This window comes from Gorilla gorilla, chromosome 4 (assembly GCF_029281585.2).
Source record: "Gorilla gorilla gorilla isolate KB3781 chromosome 4, NHGRI_mGorGor1-v2.1_pri, whole genome shotgun sequence".
Taxonomy (NCBI): Eukaryota; Metazoa; Chordata; class Mammalia; order Primates; family Hominidae; genus Gorilla; species Gorilla gorilla.
Window position 1 is genome coordinate 61,371,718 of NC_073228.2, and position 14,351 is coordinate 61,386,068.

General features: G+C 43.6%; 1 pseudogene; it reads right to left on the minus strand.

The window, feature by feature from the left end:
• Positions 1-2,664: 2,664 nt before the first annotated feature.
• On the minus strand, positions 2,665-12,699 carry LOC115934548 (leucine-rich repeat-containing protein 37A-like; annotated as a pseudogene).
• Positions 12,700-14,351: the final 1,652 nt, after the last annotated feature.

Below are 14,351 nucleotides of genomic sequence, written 5' to 3' on the forward strand. Positions count from 1 at the left end.
GCTGTGTAAGTCTCTTGGCCGCTTTGTACCTTAGTTTCCCCATTTGAGAAAAACGAATGGATCTTAAGACACACTTTTCAGAGTTCATAATGGGCTTATACCCAGCTAACCAATAATTGTATGAGGTTTTATACAAAATAGTTGTTTACACGTATTCATCTTCTATTTCACTTACAAGTTATGTAAAAACTGCATTCCGTGCCACGCCTGAAATGTTGCAAGGCTCAGTTCTGTAATTAAATTGCAGCCCAGATTTCTACAAAAAAAGACATAAGCCAAAGGAAAAAAAATTATTTCCTAACATTTATCATTTGCTGTGAGTCTAATTTACATAGGATGGAACATCACCTCAATCCTTTCTCTGTGCACTAAGGCAATCTCACTGTGGAAGATACTGGCTTATGGTTTACACTTTAACACTGCACCTGTGGTGCGTTAGCTACAAAACAGTGAGCGCTCAGTAAATACCTGTGTTAAGTGATCTTCATTTCTCTAGAACAGGATTTCACAACTTCAGTACCATCGACATTTTGGACTATATAACTCTTTGCCGTGGGGGTTTGTCTTATACTTCGCAGGATGTTTAGCAGCATCTCTGGCCTCTGCCCACCAGATGCCAGGAGCACAACCACAGTTTTGTCAAGCAAAAGTGTCTCTGGACATTACCAAATGTCACCTGAGTACAAAATCACACCAGTTGAGAACCACTGCTCTCTGATGATTCACTATGATCTGTGTAATAATTCTCACACTAATCTTTGCTAGAGACAAAAAGGACTTGCTATATAATTTTAGTACCTTTCTACTGGTCAAATTTTAATCATATTTCAAGATAAATAGCAAAGAGGTTTATAATTAAGTTTTATAAAAATTCCAAATGTAATAAAGTTATATTTGTAACTTACATATACTGCAAAAATGGTAGTGATTCAAATGTTTGTCTTTCAATATACCGTATTTTATTGCAGGATAAATCTCCAGGAAAATAAAAGGAAAATATTGCCTTGATAAGTTATCAGTGTTGACTAGTATGAATAATAGCAAGAGTTTAGAATAATATTGAATACACATTTTTCATCTCGACTCTAAACATTTGGACCTGTATTTGAACTTTCCAGAGCCCCTAACCCTGCCTGTACCTCTCCCAGAGTCTCACCTTCATACTTTTAATAAATAAAATATACAACTTAATAGACTTTGGAATTAATTTTTCCTGAGAGCAGTAGACTTGATTAGATGCCCTTTTGTAGTCTCATCAAATCCTAGATTATGAGCTCAAAGCTTTTATCTCTATATATAGTTTCTAACATTAAAACGAATAGCCTCACATTTATACACCTTCCTAGTTGAGGTTTGTTTTCCTAAGCCAGTTCAGTATCAGAAGTAAAAGACATCCTTTCAACAGCATTTGAAAGGAAGTTACCCCTTTACTTAATACATAACTTTGAACTAATATTCAAATCATATTAATACAATTAATTTCTATCATATTAATAGAAATTCATTTTTGGTTTTATATTGCTTTAATATTTCATGAAAGCAATTTCTTCAGTTATACAGAGATGGGGCTTTTCCCTCCCTCTTTAACTGGACGGTGTAACGTTGTCTGGCTATGTCTCCATCTCTAGTCTCTCCCTTCCTAAACTATCCTCCACACAGTCATCATATAAACTCTCCAGAAGTGGCTTGCAAAGACCAGCACCTCCTGGGAAATTATTGAGGATGCAAATTCTTGGTCCCACTCTAGACCAACTGAATCAATAACTATGAGGGCGGAGTCCAGAACTGAGTTCTAATGTGCCCTCTCAATGATTGTGATGCAGATCCATCTTACAGCACTGCTGTGATAACATGGCTCCCCATGATGGCTCCTCAGCTTGGCATTCAAAGCCCTGGAAGATCTGGCTCCAATTTCCTACCCTCCCTCCTTGTAATCTACAGGTACTCATGGCATTCCTCGAAGACTTTCCTGTGTTTTGCCCTTCTCCCATTTCGCTTTTGCAAGTTTAGAATATTGTCCCCAAGATGTCTGTCCGATGCTACACAATGGCCCTTCAAAGTCCTATTCAAATGGGATTGTTCTAGTAACATCTTCCTGGGTCCAAACTGAAGTCATTTTCCCCTCTTCTATGCTTCAGAAACAATTTATCCCTCCTAGTGCCTACATCCATTTCTTCTTAATGTAGTTATTTTTCATCCCATTTTTTCTGAGCATAAACTCCTTGAAAGCATGGACTAGGTCTTGATCATCTGCATTGCCACCATGTTTAAAACTGACACATGGAAATAGAGTAAATTAAAATATTTGTAAAACAAATGAATAGCTGGCTGGGCGCAGTGGCTCATGCCTGTAATCCCAGCACTTTGGGAGGCTGAGGTGGGTGGATTACAAGATCAGGATATCGAGACCATCCTGGCTAACAAGGTGAAACCGCGTCTCTACTAAAAATACAATAAATTAGCTGGGCGTGGCGGCGTGTGCCTGTAGTTCCAGCTACTCGGGAGGCTGAGGCAGGAGAATGGAGTGAACCAGGGAGGCAGAGCTTGTGGTGAGCCGAGATCGCACCACAGCACTCCAGCCTGAGTGACAGAGCGAGACTCCATCTCAAAAATAAATAAATAAATAAATAAATAAATAAATAAATAAATAAATAAATAGCTGGGGGAGTGAGTAGTAGGAAAATGATTATTTTAAAGCAAATGTAGTTTTATTACTTCATGGCCTCTGCAGCACTTTGGCATCCACTTGAGGGTCTTTACACCCACTTTCCTTAAGCCTTTCACATTTGAAAGAATCTGTCTGCAAAAGAGCATCACTAATTAGGATTAATGACATACACACCTCTATGGACAGAGGATAAGAATCAAGCTTTCATAGCAATTGAACATAGTATCTTCTTGTCTCTAAACAGACAGAAATACTATGCAGGTATCCCTTTCTTGGTAACAGGGCTGGGGAGATAGTTACTGTGTAATTAGTGAAGAGTTAGGGGCATTTCTGATATGCTTCTTACTGTAAACATTTCTAGCTCTACCACTTAACCACCATTTTAAACATCTGTTTTAATATAACAATTCCTGAAATGAAATCCTTAATACTAGTCTATTCTCTTGGTAGCTTAATATTCTTGATAATATTATTTCTATAATTCAGCTGATTTCAAATATTTAAATGTTAATTTAATTCCGATTAAATTACCAAAAAATTCTGGATTAATGATGTTCAAATGAATGTAGGTGGTCTATATTTTCTTCTCCTTTAGGCAACAATCTGAAGTTAACTTTAATTCCTTTCATCCTACTAAACCTACTTTTTCAAATCTTTTTTTGTGAAGGTCAGACAGTAAATATTTTAAGGCTTTGTGGGCCACATATGATCTCTCTCGCATATTTCTCTTTCTTTTTTCTTTCACAGTCCTTTAGAAATGCAAAAACCATTCCTAACTTAATAGGCTATTAAAAAATAGACCTTAGGTGAGATTTGATCTACTGGCGGTAGATCGAATAGAAGAAGATGGTATGTAAACCCTTAGAAAACAAGGCTCATATGGGTGTCAGTCACTGCTCAGATCTTCTTACCATGTGAAATTTTTTCTGTCTGTATTTTGTCTATACAATTTAAAAACTGAAAATGCATAGGATGTAGCTAATGCTAGAGATGGGCTGAAACCCTATACAAACTTACAGAATTGCAGAATTTTATTGCTGGAAGAAATCTTAGAGATTATCTAATTTGAACCTCTTATTCATTTTAAAGATAATATGACTAAAAACTCAAAAATATGATTAACTAACTTACAAATACTGGAGGGATAGCAGGCCTTCAAATGAATCCTTATGTAATTCAGTCAAATAATTTTCACTGAGAATTCTGGAAAACGAAAAAGTTATTTCTAGGTTAAAATGCAAACTACAACTATTTGCTACACAGGACTATCTCCTGCATGTGGAGGAAAGCTGGGTCATGGTCATTTCAAGATGGTGGGATCTGCTCTGCTTTCGTTCAAACCTTTCCTTCCATTTTCCTTTTTCTGTCCATCCCTCTCCACCACCACCACCACACACACACAGGCAAGCACACACACATATGCAAGCACACACACACACACACACAAGCGCACACACACATATGCAAACACACACACAGGCAAGCACACACACACAGGCAAGCATGCACACACACTTGCAAGCACACACACATGCAAGCACACACACACATGCAAGCACACACACATGCACACACACAAGCACACACACAAGCACACACACACGTGCAAGCACACACACACAAGCACACTGCTCCACTCTTCCCACCAAATGGTATCTTTAATGACTCCTCTCTAGATCATAATATACCTTTCAGAATCCAACTCTGGGTGGCACCAAGATCAGCAGAACCTCCATTTCCTCCTCTCTTTTCCCAAACCTTATTACAAAAGCCCCACATGGGACCATGTCAGGGCTGCAAGTGAAGCCATTCCACTTTTTTCCCCCATCAAAAAAATTTGAGAACTACAATGTGCATAAAGTGCACATAACATAAATGTTGTTTATATTTAATTTAATTTAATTTAATTTAATTTAATTTAATTTAATTTAATTTCTGAGACAGGGTCCATTCTGTTACCCACACTGGTCTCAGACTCCTGGCTCAAGTGATCCTCCTGTCTCTGCCTCCCAAAGTGTTGGGATTGCAGACATGAGCCACTTCACCTGGCCAAATATTCAGTTTAATAATTATAAAGCAGATACCCATGTAAACATTGTTACAAAAGATTATTGCTAGCATCCCAGAAGCCCCAGTATGCCCCTTTCCAATCATATTCCTCTCTCTAACCCTAATAGGTAACCACTACTCTGACTTTTGTAATGATTTTCTTGCTTTTAAAATGTAGTCCTGGCCTGGTGTGGTGGCTCATGCCTGTAATCCCAGCATTCTGGAAAGCCAAGGCACATGAATCACCTGAGGTCATGAGTTCGAGACCAGCCTGTTCAACATGGTGAAACTCTGTCTCTACCAAAAATAGAAAAATTAGCTGGGCATGGTGGCGGGCACCTGTAATTCCAGCTACCCAGGAGGCTGAGGCAGGAGAATCCCTTGAACCCGGGAGGTGGAACTTGCAGTGAGCCAAGATTGCACCATTGAACTCCAGCCTGGGCAACAAGAACAAAATTCCATCTCAAAAAATAAATAAAGCAATTCTCCTGCCTCAGCTTCCCAAATAGATGGGATTATAGGCACCCACCACCATGCCTGGCTAATTTTTGTATTTTCAGTAGAGATGGGGTTTCGCCATATTGGCCAGGCTGGTCTCAAACTCCTGACATCAGATAATCCGCCTGCCTCGACCTCCCGAGGTGCTGGGGTTACAGGTGTGAGCCACTGCACCTAGTATGTGTTTGATTTTTAATTTAGAACTCATGTATGTCTTGTCTATATAAGTCAAACTAATGATGTGACACAAACTGTTGTGAAAAATGTTACTTTGAATTTAAGCATTTTTTCCAAAATCATTTATGTGTCTCAACTAATTCCTTCTATAAATCAGGAAAAAAATGATAAAACAATTCAACATGAAAATGAACAAAGGACAGAAAACTCAGAGAAGAAACACAAATGTTCAATAAACATATAAAGATATTTAATTAAATTCATGAGTGATCAGAAAAATTCAAATTTGGATGGATTCCCTTTTATTCATCCATAACTTCAACAAAAATTTGGTGAATACCCAACAGTGAAAAGCTGTGGGGAAATGAATGCTGTCACATTCTGCTGACGATAGAGTCAGTTGGCACAACATTTTTGAGGACAATTAAAATTTCATATCTACATAGTCTTCACCCCAACTCTTCCATTTCTAGATATCTATGCTACAGGAGTACTTGCCCACTAAGCATAAGCTAAACATTCATCAATGGGGAAATTATTAAATAAACTATGATGCATCCATACTATGGATTATGCAGGAGTTTAAATGAATGGGGTGACCCTCTAAGTCCTAGGAAGGAACGAAATTATGAAGTGAAAGAATCATATAAGTGATACCATGAAGTGAAAGAATCAAGTTGCAAGATGTTACCCTTTATGTAAAGAAAAAAGATTTAAAAAACCACACAACAAGTCTATTTTGCTTTATGTAAATATGTATGTAGGTAAATGGGGAAAAGTCTGGAAGCATGTATACTAAACACAGAGTAGCATTACCTCAGGGACGAGAAACTAGGGCAGAAGGAGGGTTTTTGTTATACCTGTGATTGCATTTTTATACATTAAAAATAGAATCATGGGCTGGGGGTGGTGGCTCATGCCTATAATATGAGCACTTTAGGAGGCCAAGGTGGGAGGATCACTTGAGCCCAGGAGTTCAGGACCAGCCTAAGCAGCATAGGAAGACCCCGTCTCTACAAAAAATACAAAATTAGGTGGATGTGTTGGCATGCACTTGTGTGTGGTCCCAGCTACTTGGGAGGCTGAGGTGGGAGGATCACTTGTGCCTGGGAGGTGAAGGCTGCAGTGAGATGTGATTGTGCCACTGCACTCCAGCCCAGGGGACAAAGTAAGACCCTGTCTCTGAAAAAAAAGAGAGGAAAAAAAGAATATAACCATGTGTTATTTGTATGATAAAAAATAAATGTAAATTGCCTCTTAGAGAGAGCTTCCCAAATTTAATTTTAAAATAACCATAGGATTGCAATCCACAGAGGTTGATTTGGGGTATGGAGGGGAAATATCTTTTCTCAGAGGTATGGACCTCAAAATTCTGGACCAAGAAGGATCTTACAATGCAGTTAGTTTTTTGTCATATTTGGAGAGAATATACTCACAGTTTCTCGGTCCAACTGTATGCTTTCCATACATTTCCATCAATGTATGAAATATAGTTTCCTTGGAAATTTCTGTGAAGAAAGACAGTTTATATCCTTGAATAGGCAGGAAAAGAATGAACAGGATAAATAAAAGAATCATGGCAACCTTGTCGGGGATATTCGGAAACAGAAAATAACACCTGCTTTCTCATTTCCAGAGCTATCAGCTTCCCAGTTTGCACGATTCATCAAGAAATAATGCGGGGCCACTGGCACAAATGATGAGGCATCTCCCGGAAGCTTAACTTCCTATCCATCCCATTTTCTTGGACAGACGATGCCAGTTAATTACTTTGAATGTAAGTATTTTATCCAAAAGCACTTATGTGTCTAAACAAACTCCTACAAATCAACACAAAAATGGTACATAATTCAACAGAAAAATGGGCACAAGCTTATCTTTATCGATAAATAAGTAGAAAGAAACCCTATCCCAGGTAACACCAAAGCTTTGCCCTCTGTTGAAACATCCTAGGCTTCTTCTTTCCACTCTTATTACAACTGATCTGATTTAGCCCCTTCACACTTTACTCCTACATTTTGCTAGACCTTTCTATTTTGTCTCCCTGAAATAAGCTTTTCCTTTTGGGCACTCTACATATGGATTCTAAAATAATCCTTTGCATGTCTATACTTGAACATAAAGCAAAAAAAAAAAATAAAATAAAATAATCTTCCTGTTTTAATCATTTAATCTCTCTTGCTTGGAAACTTTCAATGGCTTTCCATACCTCATTGTGTACTCTTTAAGACCCAAGTAAAATTTTAGCTTATCCATGTAGCTTTCCCTGATCTCCACACCTCAAGGACCACAGATTCTGGTAAATTCTAGCACTGATGGTATGCATTATCTTTTAGTAATTAATTATATACACCTCCCTTTTTATGCCTATTCTCTTTCTTCCCTCCTATCATTTTCATGTTCTGCAGACAATAGCATACTTGGTCCTGGATTTGACACAAAATGAGTGCTACATATAAAAAGCCAGGGACAAAGATGAGTTCTGGACATAACTAAAGGACAGAGTAATCATGTTAACAGCCAACACTCCTACATATGCTAGGCACTGATGAAGTGTTTCATATATTCACTCACCTAAATTTCACAACAATCCTATGAAATGGTAACTAGCATAATCCCCAGTTTAAAAGTGAGGAAATTGAGTCACAGAGCAGAATAACTTGCTCTGGATCACCAAGCTAATAAACAGACCTGGGTTCAAACCCAGGCAGCCTGGCTCCAGAATCAACTCTTAACCACTTAGAGCATCATCACTGAGATCGGGAGAGTGACAGGCTGCTGTAAAGAGGGTGAAGCGGGCCAGGTGTGGTAGCTCACGCCTGTAATCCCAGCACTTTGGGAGGCTAAGGTGGGTGGATCACCTGAGGTCAGGAGATCAAGACCAGCCTGACCAACATGGAGAAACCCCGTCTCTACTAAAAATGCAAAAAATGTTTTTTTGTGTGTTGCCAGGTGTGGTGGCGCATGCCTGTAATGCCAGCAACTGAGGAGGCTGAGGCAGGAGAATCGCTTGAACCTGGGAGATGGAGGTTGCGGTGAGCCAAGACCGTGCCATTGCACTCCTGCCTGTGCAACAAGAGCAAAACTCTGTCTCAAAAAAAAAAAAAAAAAGAGGGTGAAGCGAAAATAGGAGCAGAGCAGCGGTTAAGCAATGATGTGATGGGGTAAATAAGAATGGATAAGAAAACGAGTAAGAGTAAAAGACTGGAGAAAAAGTAAAAGACTGGAGAATGGGTCTAACATTAAAGGAGAATGAGGAGAAGGGAGAATTGACAAGCAAAGGTGAAAGCAGAAAGTCAGTTGTCAGTACGGCTTGGGGAGATAAAGAAGGCCCAGGAAGGCCTCCAGGAAAAGGCTGCCATGTCAGGCAAGACACAGAGGATGATTGAGGAAAGGTGATTCTTACAAGGTGGTGAAGATGCCATTGTAGGTGTCGGGCCCTGGCACAGGCACTTGGCGGAGCCTCTGCTTTGGGCTGAGACCAACACATGACAGAGTCTCATCTCCGCAGGTGCAGAGCTCACATATGTTGGTGCTTGTGGAGGCCTTCTGTTCCTCTGGTGCAGTTTCAGACTGCACCAATGAATCCTGCGAAGATTCTAACTTTGTAGGTGGACCTGTGACTTCAGTCAGGCTTCGATGCAGAGTCTGAACCTGGTCTGGATGAGGAGCTCTAGTGTTCTCCAGGGCTGTGGAACGTCCAATCTCTGTAGTGGGTTCTGGAGTTATGGCAAGCCTCGGGTCTGGAGGCTGAGCTGAGGTTTCCTCCGTGGTTGGAGACGGTTTAACCTCTGTAGTAGGCTCTGTAGTTATGCTAAGCTCCAGGTCCAGAGGTTGAACTGTGGCTTCAGTCAGGTGTGAATGCTGAGCCTGACCCTTGTCTGAAGGTGGAAGTGTCACCTCAGGGTGTTCTGGAGGAGGAGCTGTGGTCGTCAGGGCTGTAGAAGATTCAACCTCTGTTGTGGATTCTGGAGTGATGGTAAGCCCCAGATCCAAAGCTTGAACTGTGGCTTCAGTCAGGTGTGAATGCTGAGTCTGAACCTGGTCTGGATGTGGAAGTATCACCTTAAGGTGCTTTGGAGGAACTATAGTTCTCTTCAGGGGTGTAGAATGTTCAACCTCCATAGTGGGTTCTGGAGTGATGGTAAGTCCCAGGTCCAAAGGTTGAACTGTAATGCTGGGTGACATTGGATGCTGAGCTTGATCCTGACCTGGTGTTGGAATTTTTACCTCTTGATATAGTACAAGTTGTTGTAGAACTTTCTTAGGAGGCTGAGTTGGGGTCTCCTGCATGGTTGGAGAAAGTTCAACCTCTGTTGTTGATTCTGGAATGATGGTAAGTCCCAGGTCCAAAGGTTGAACAGTGACACTGGGCAATGTTGAATTCTGAGCTGGATCCTGGCCTGGTGTTGGGACTGTCACCTCATAATGAGCTGAAGGTTGAGCTGCAACTTCCTTAGGTGGCTCTGGAAGCTGAACTGGGACCATTTGCTGCCTTGAAGGTTCTACCTCCCTAGGGGACTCTGGAGCCTGAACTGTGGCCTCCTGCTGGGTCAGAGAAGGTTCTTTCTCCACAGGGGGCTCTGGAATCTGAGCTGGAACCTCCTGCTGAGTTACAGATGGTTCTACCTCCTGAGGGAACCCTGGAGGCAAAGATGGGGCCATCTGCTGGGTCAGAGAGGGTTCTATCACCATAGTGGGGTCTGAAGACTGAGCAGGGACTGCCTGCTGGACTGGAGAGGATTCTACCTCTTTAGGTGGCTCTAAAAGCCGAGTTGGGGCCTGCTGTAGACTGGAGATGGTTCAACCTTCTCAGGTGGCTCTGATGGCTGAGTTGGTATCTCCCACTGTGGTGGAGGACTGACCTCTTCAGTGGACTTCCGAGGATGACCTGAGGCTTCCTGCTGGGTTGCAGATGGTTCAACCTCCTTAGGGGGCTCTGGTGGCTCAGCTGGGAACTCTTGCTGGACTGGAGAAGGTTCTGCCTCCTTAGGGGGATCTGGAGTCTGAGCTGTGGCCTCTTGGTGGACTGGAGATTCAATCTTCTCAGGAGAATGCAGAGGTGGGGAAGGGAGATCAGGCTGGGTTAAAGAAAAGTCAGCCTGCTCAGTGGGAATAGAAGGGTTGTCCTGCTGGACAGGAGAAGGTTCTACCCACATAGTGACTGCTGTAGGTTTGGTAAGCTCCCTATCTAGATCTAGATATGACACATCTGGAGGTGAACCTATTGCTTCATCATCCATTGAACTTACAAAGTCTGAGGAGAGCTGAGTTGGAGGCTGAGTTGTGGGCTCTTTATGGACTGGAAGAGGTTCATAATTTTCAGGTCTATTTAGCTGCTGAACTTTAATGTCTTGCTGGTCTTTCAAATGTTGAAACTGCTCAGGGGACATTAAGGGCTGAGCTGGGGCCTCCTGCTGGATTAGAGAAGACTCACCCTCCTCAGCGGTCTGTGGATGCTCAGCTGCAGCCTCCTGCTGGGTTGGAGCGGTGTTCTCTTTATTAATAGGTTCTGGAGATTGAACTGAAGTTTCCTGTTGAATTTGTAAATGTCCAGCCTCTTCTGATGACTCTGGAGGCAGAGGTGGGCACCCGTGCTGGATGGCGGGAGGTTCTACATTACCTGGACCTGAGAGCTGAGCTGTAGCCTCCTGGTGGACTGGAGAAGTTTCCACCTCTGCACTAGGCTCTGTTGCTATAGTGAGCTGCACGTCTGGAGGCTTAACAGAGACATTGGGAAAATCTGAATGCTGAGTTTCATGGTAACCTGAAGGTGAAACTGGGACTTCATGATGTTCTGGGGGCTGAGCTGGGGTCTCCTGCTGGGTTGGAGAAGATTCAACCTCCCCAGAAGACTCAGAAGGCTGAGCTAGCTGCTCCTGCTCACTGGGGGAAAGTTCAGGCTCTATAGGAGGACCTGGAGGCTCAGTTGGGGCCTCCTCTTGGAATGCAGATGGTTCCATCTCTTCTGGAGGCTGAGCTGGGGTCTCCTGCTGGGCTGGAGAAGATTCAACCTCTCCAGAAGACTCAGAAGGCTGAGCTGGCTGCTCCTGTTCACTGGGGGAAAGTTCAGGCTCCATAGGAGGACCTGGAGGCTCATTTGGGGCCTCCTGTTGGGTTGCAGAAGGTGCCACCTCCTCTGGAGGCTGAAATGGGGCCTCCTGCTGGGCTTGGGAAGATTCTGTCTCATTTTTGGGCTCTGAAGTCATGGTAACTTCCACATCTGCAGGTTTGACTGTAACGTTGGGCAAGTTATAATGAGCAACCTGGAGGTTGAACTGTCACTTCATGATTCAGTGCAGTCTGAGCTAGACTCTCCATAGAGGACTCTGGAGGCAGAGCTGGGGCCTCCTTCTGGGTTGAAGGTTCTACCTCCTGAGGGAGCAGTGGAAGCTGCGCTGGGGCTTCTTCCTGGAGTGAAGAGGACTGGATGTCTTCAAGGGTCTCTGGATTTTGAGTTTCGGGCTCTAGATGGAATTGAGAAAGTCCAAATTGCTCAGGAGGCCCTGGAGGCTCATCTGCATTCACCTGGAGTTCTGGAGGCAGGCTGCCGGGATACAGTGTGTCCATACTCAAATAATCATCCGGCAAAGTCTGTTTCTGACGCTGAGGTTTGGATAATTGGTGTGGAATCCCAACAATCTCAGCAAGGCTCCAACGTTCAGCTAGATCTTTCTTCAGGTTCTTGGGCGAAACAACAAATTTGGTTGGTCTTGAAACCTTACTGTCTAGTGGAACAAGTATTTCATCTGCCTGACGACCTGCAGCCCGATCTAGATCGCAGTTTGAACCCACTTGAGGCGAGGAAGCTGAACTAGGGCCTGGTTCTGATCCCGGTCCAGAAGCGGAGCCACCTTTGGGAGCCTTTCTTGTGGAGTCCGCTTGTCATTTAAATCCTGATGTGCAGCCAAGAACTGCTCTGGCCCCAGGGGCAGCTCTCCAGCTGAATCCGTATCCAGGAATGGAACCAAATTTTCATTTGATTCCTGGGGCAGGGCTGACACCTGTGAGGAAGCAGAGGGCCCCAGGTAATCAAAGTCCCCTGGGGCTGCTGGGGGAGCAGGTGCATGAGGAGATTCCCATGGGAGATGGGAGGAGCAGGAAGACCAGGGCTCAGGTGACCCCAGGGGTTAGAGGTCAGCTGGAGCGGGTCCTTGACCAACACCAGAGGTGGAGCCTCCTTGACTAGTAGACACAATAATTGCCACTAGGAGACACAATAGCTGCCACATAAGGAGGGGCCATGGGCCCCAGAAATGCAGCCAGGACATGACACATGCTAGTGCCGTGCACTGATTGGGAGCCATTCTGGCAGCCCTGAGATGCTCATGTCCCTTATAAGCGTGTGCCCCGCCCTGTCTTTATGACACCTTTATTTATGCCACATTTATTTGGCTCGGGTCCAGATCTGCTCCATTTTACCATGGCAATCTTATGTCACAATCTCGCTCAAGTGATCCTCCCACCTCAGCCTCCTGAGTAGCTGGGACTACAGGATGTGCCACCACACCCAGCTGATTTTTGTGTTTTTTTGTAGAGACAGAGTCTCCCTATGATGTCCAGGCTGGTCTCAAACTCCTGGGCTCAAGTGATCCTCCCACCTCAGTGTCCCAAATTGCTGGGATTACAGGGATGAGCCACCATGCCCAGCCAATCCAGCCATCTTGCAGCCAATCCTCCAGCCCCAATTAAGCCTTCAGATGACTACAGCCCCAGTTAGTATCTTGACTACAAACTCATGACAGATCCTAAGCTAGAACCACTCTTCTAAGCTGCTCCTGAATTCCTAACCCATATACAGTGTGTGAAATCATAAACACTTATTGTTGTTTTAGGCCTCAAATTTTGGAGCAATTTATTATGCAGCAATAGGTGACTAAAACACACAATAAAATTGCTGTCATTACTATTATAAAGTACTTCCTGATTTTGAGCTGAAATCCACTTTCTTGTAATCACCACCCTCTCTTCCAGTTCCGTCTTTTTGGGCCACCTAGAAAAAATACAATCTCTCTTCCTCATGGTCAAAATGTTTGGTGCCAGTTTTCATGCCAACAATTTAATTCATCAGACATTTGAAGAGTGATCACTGTGCCAGGCAGTAGGCATGCAAAGATAAGTAGGACGAGGTCCCTGCCTAGCCATACACTCAAAACATTCTTCCACAGGAGGTGTGCTGTAATGAAGTGACCTGACTCCCAGTGCAGGAGAAGGAGGTCCAAATGCAGGTGTGGCTTGTTCTGCTTACAGAGGTGAGGGAAGGCTTCTCAGAAGAGGTGGCAGGCGCTGAGGCCTAAGGGATGAATAGGCCTTCTCCAGGATGACAGGAGGGGAAGGACTAACAAGCAGAAGCTGCAGGCAGAAGACCACCCTGACACTAACCACTTTCTTCCGCAGGGCACACATCTCCTCTCCTCTTGTCCAACTTTTGAGTCCTCTCCCAACCCCTCCCAATCTTGGTAACTCCACTCAGAACACACCCTTTCCTGTCACATGATGGCATCTAGAGGGAGCCAGCCCTCCTCCAGGGTGGTCCGGCCAGTGTGGAGTGGAGTTGGCCGTCACCTTTCTTTTTCTGGAAGCTCCGCTTGGTCCAGACTCGTCTGAGGGTTTTTGGCCTCCACATCCTTCAGCTGACTCATGCTGGGCCTGCAGGCATCTGGACTGCAAAGTCATTTTTCACACGTGCTCCTGGGAAACCACATCTCTTCGTACTTTGTACTTCTGCTGTTGTTTTGTTTTCACAATTTTTCATGGGTGTTTTGAAGTTCAATAATTTGATCTATGCAAACTGCTCATCTCAGCTCCTGGTTGGCAGGGGCCTTGTGGAAGCAAATTGAGCCACCACAAGAATCCAATTTAGAACACGCCCTGGAAACAGAAACCGTCTGTCGTTCTAAGGCCATTGTGGTTGGGAGTGATTCAGACTCATTGCAGCTCCTTCCAGCCTTCAAAGATC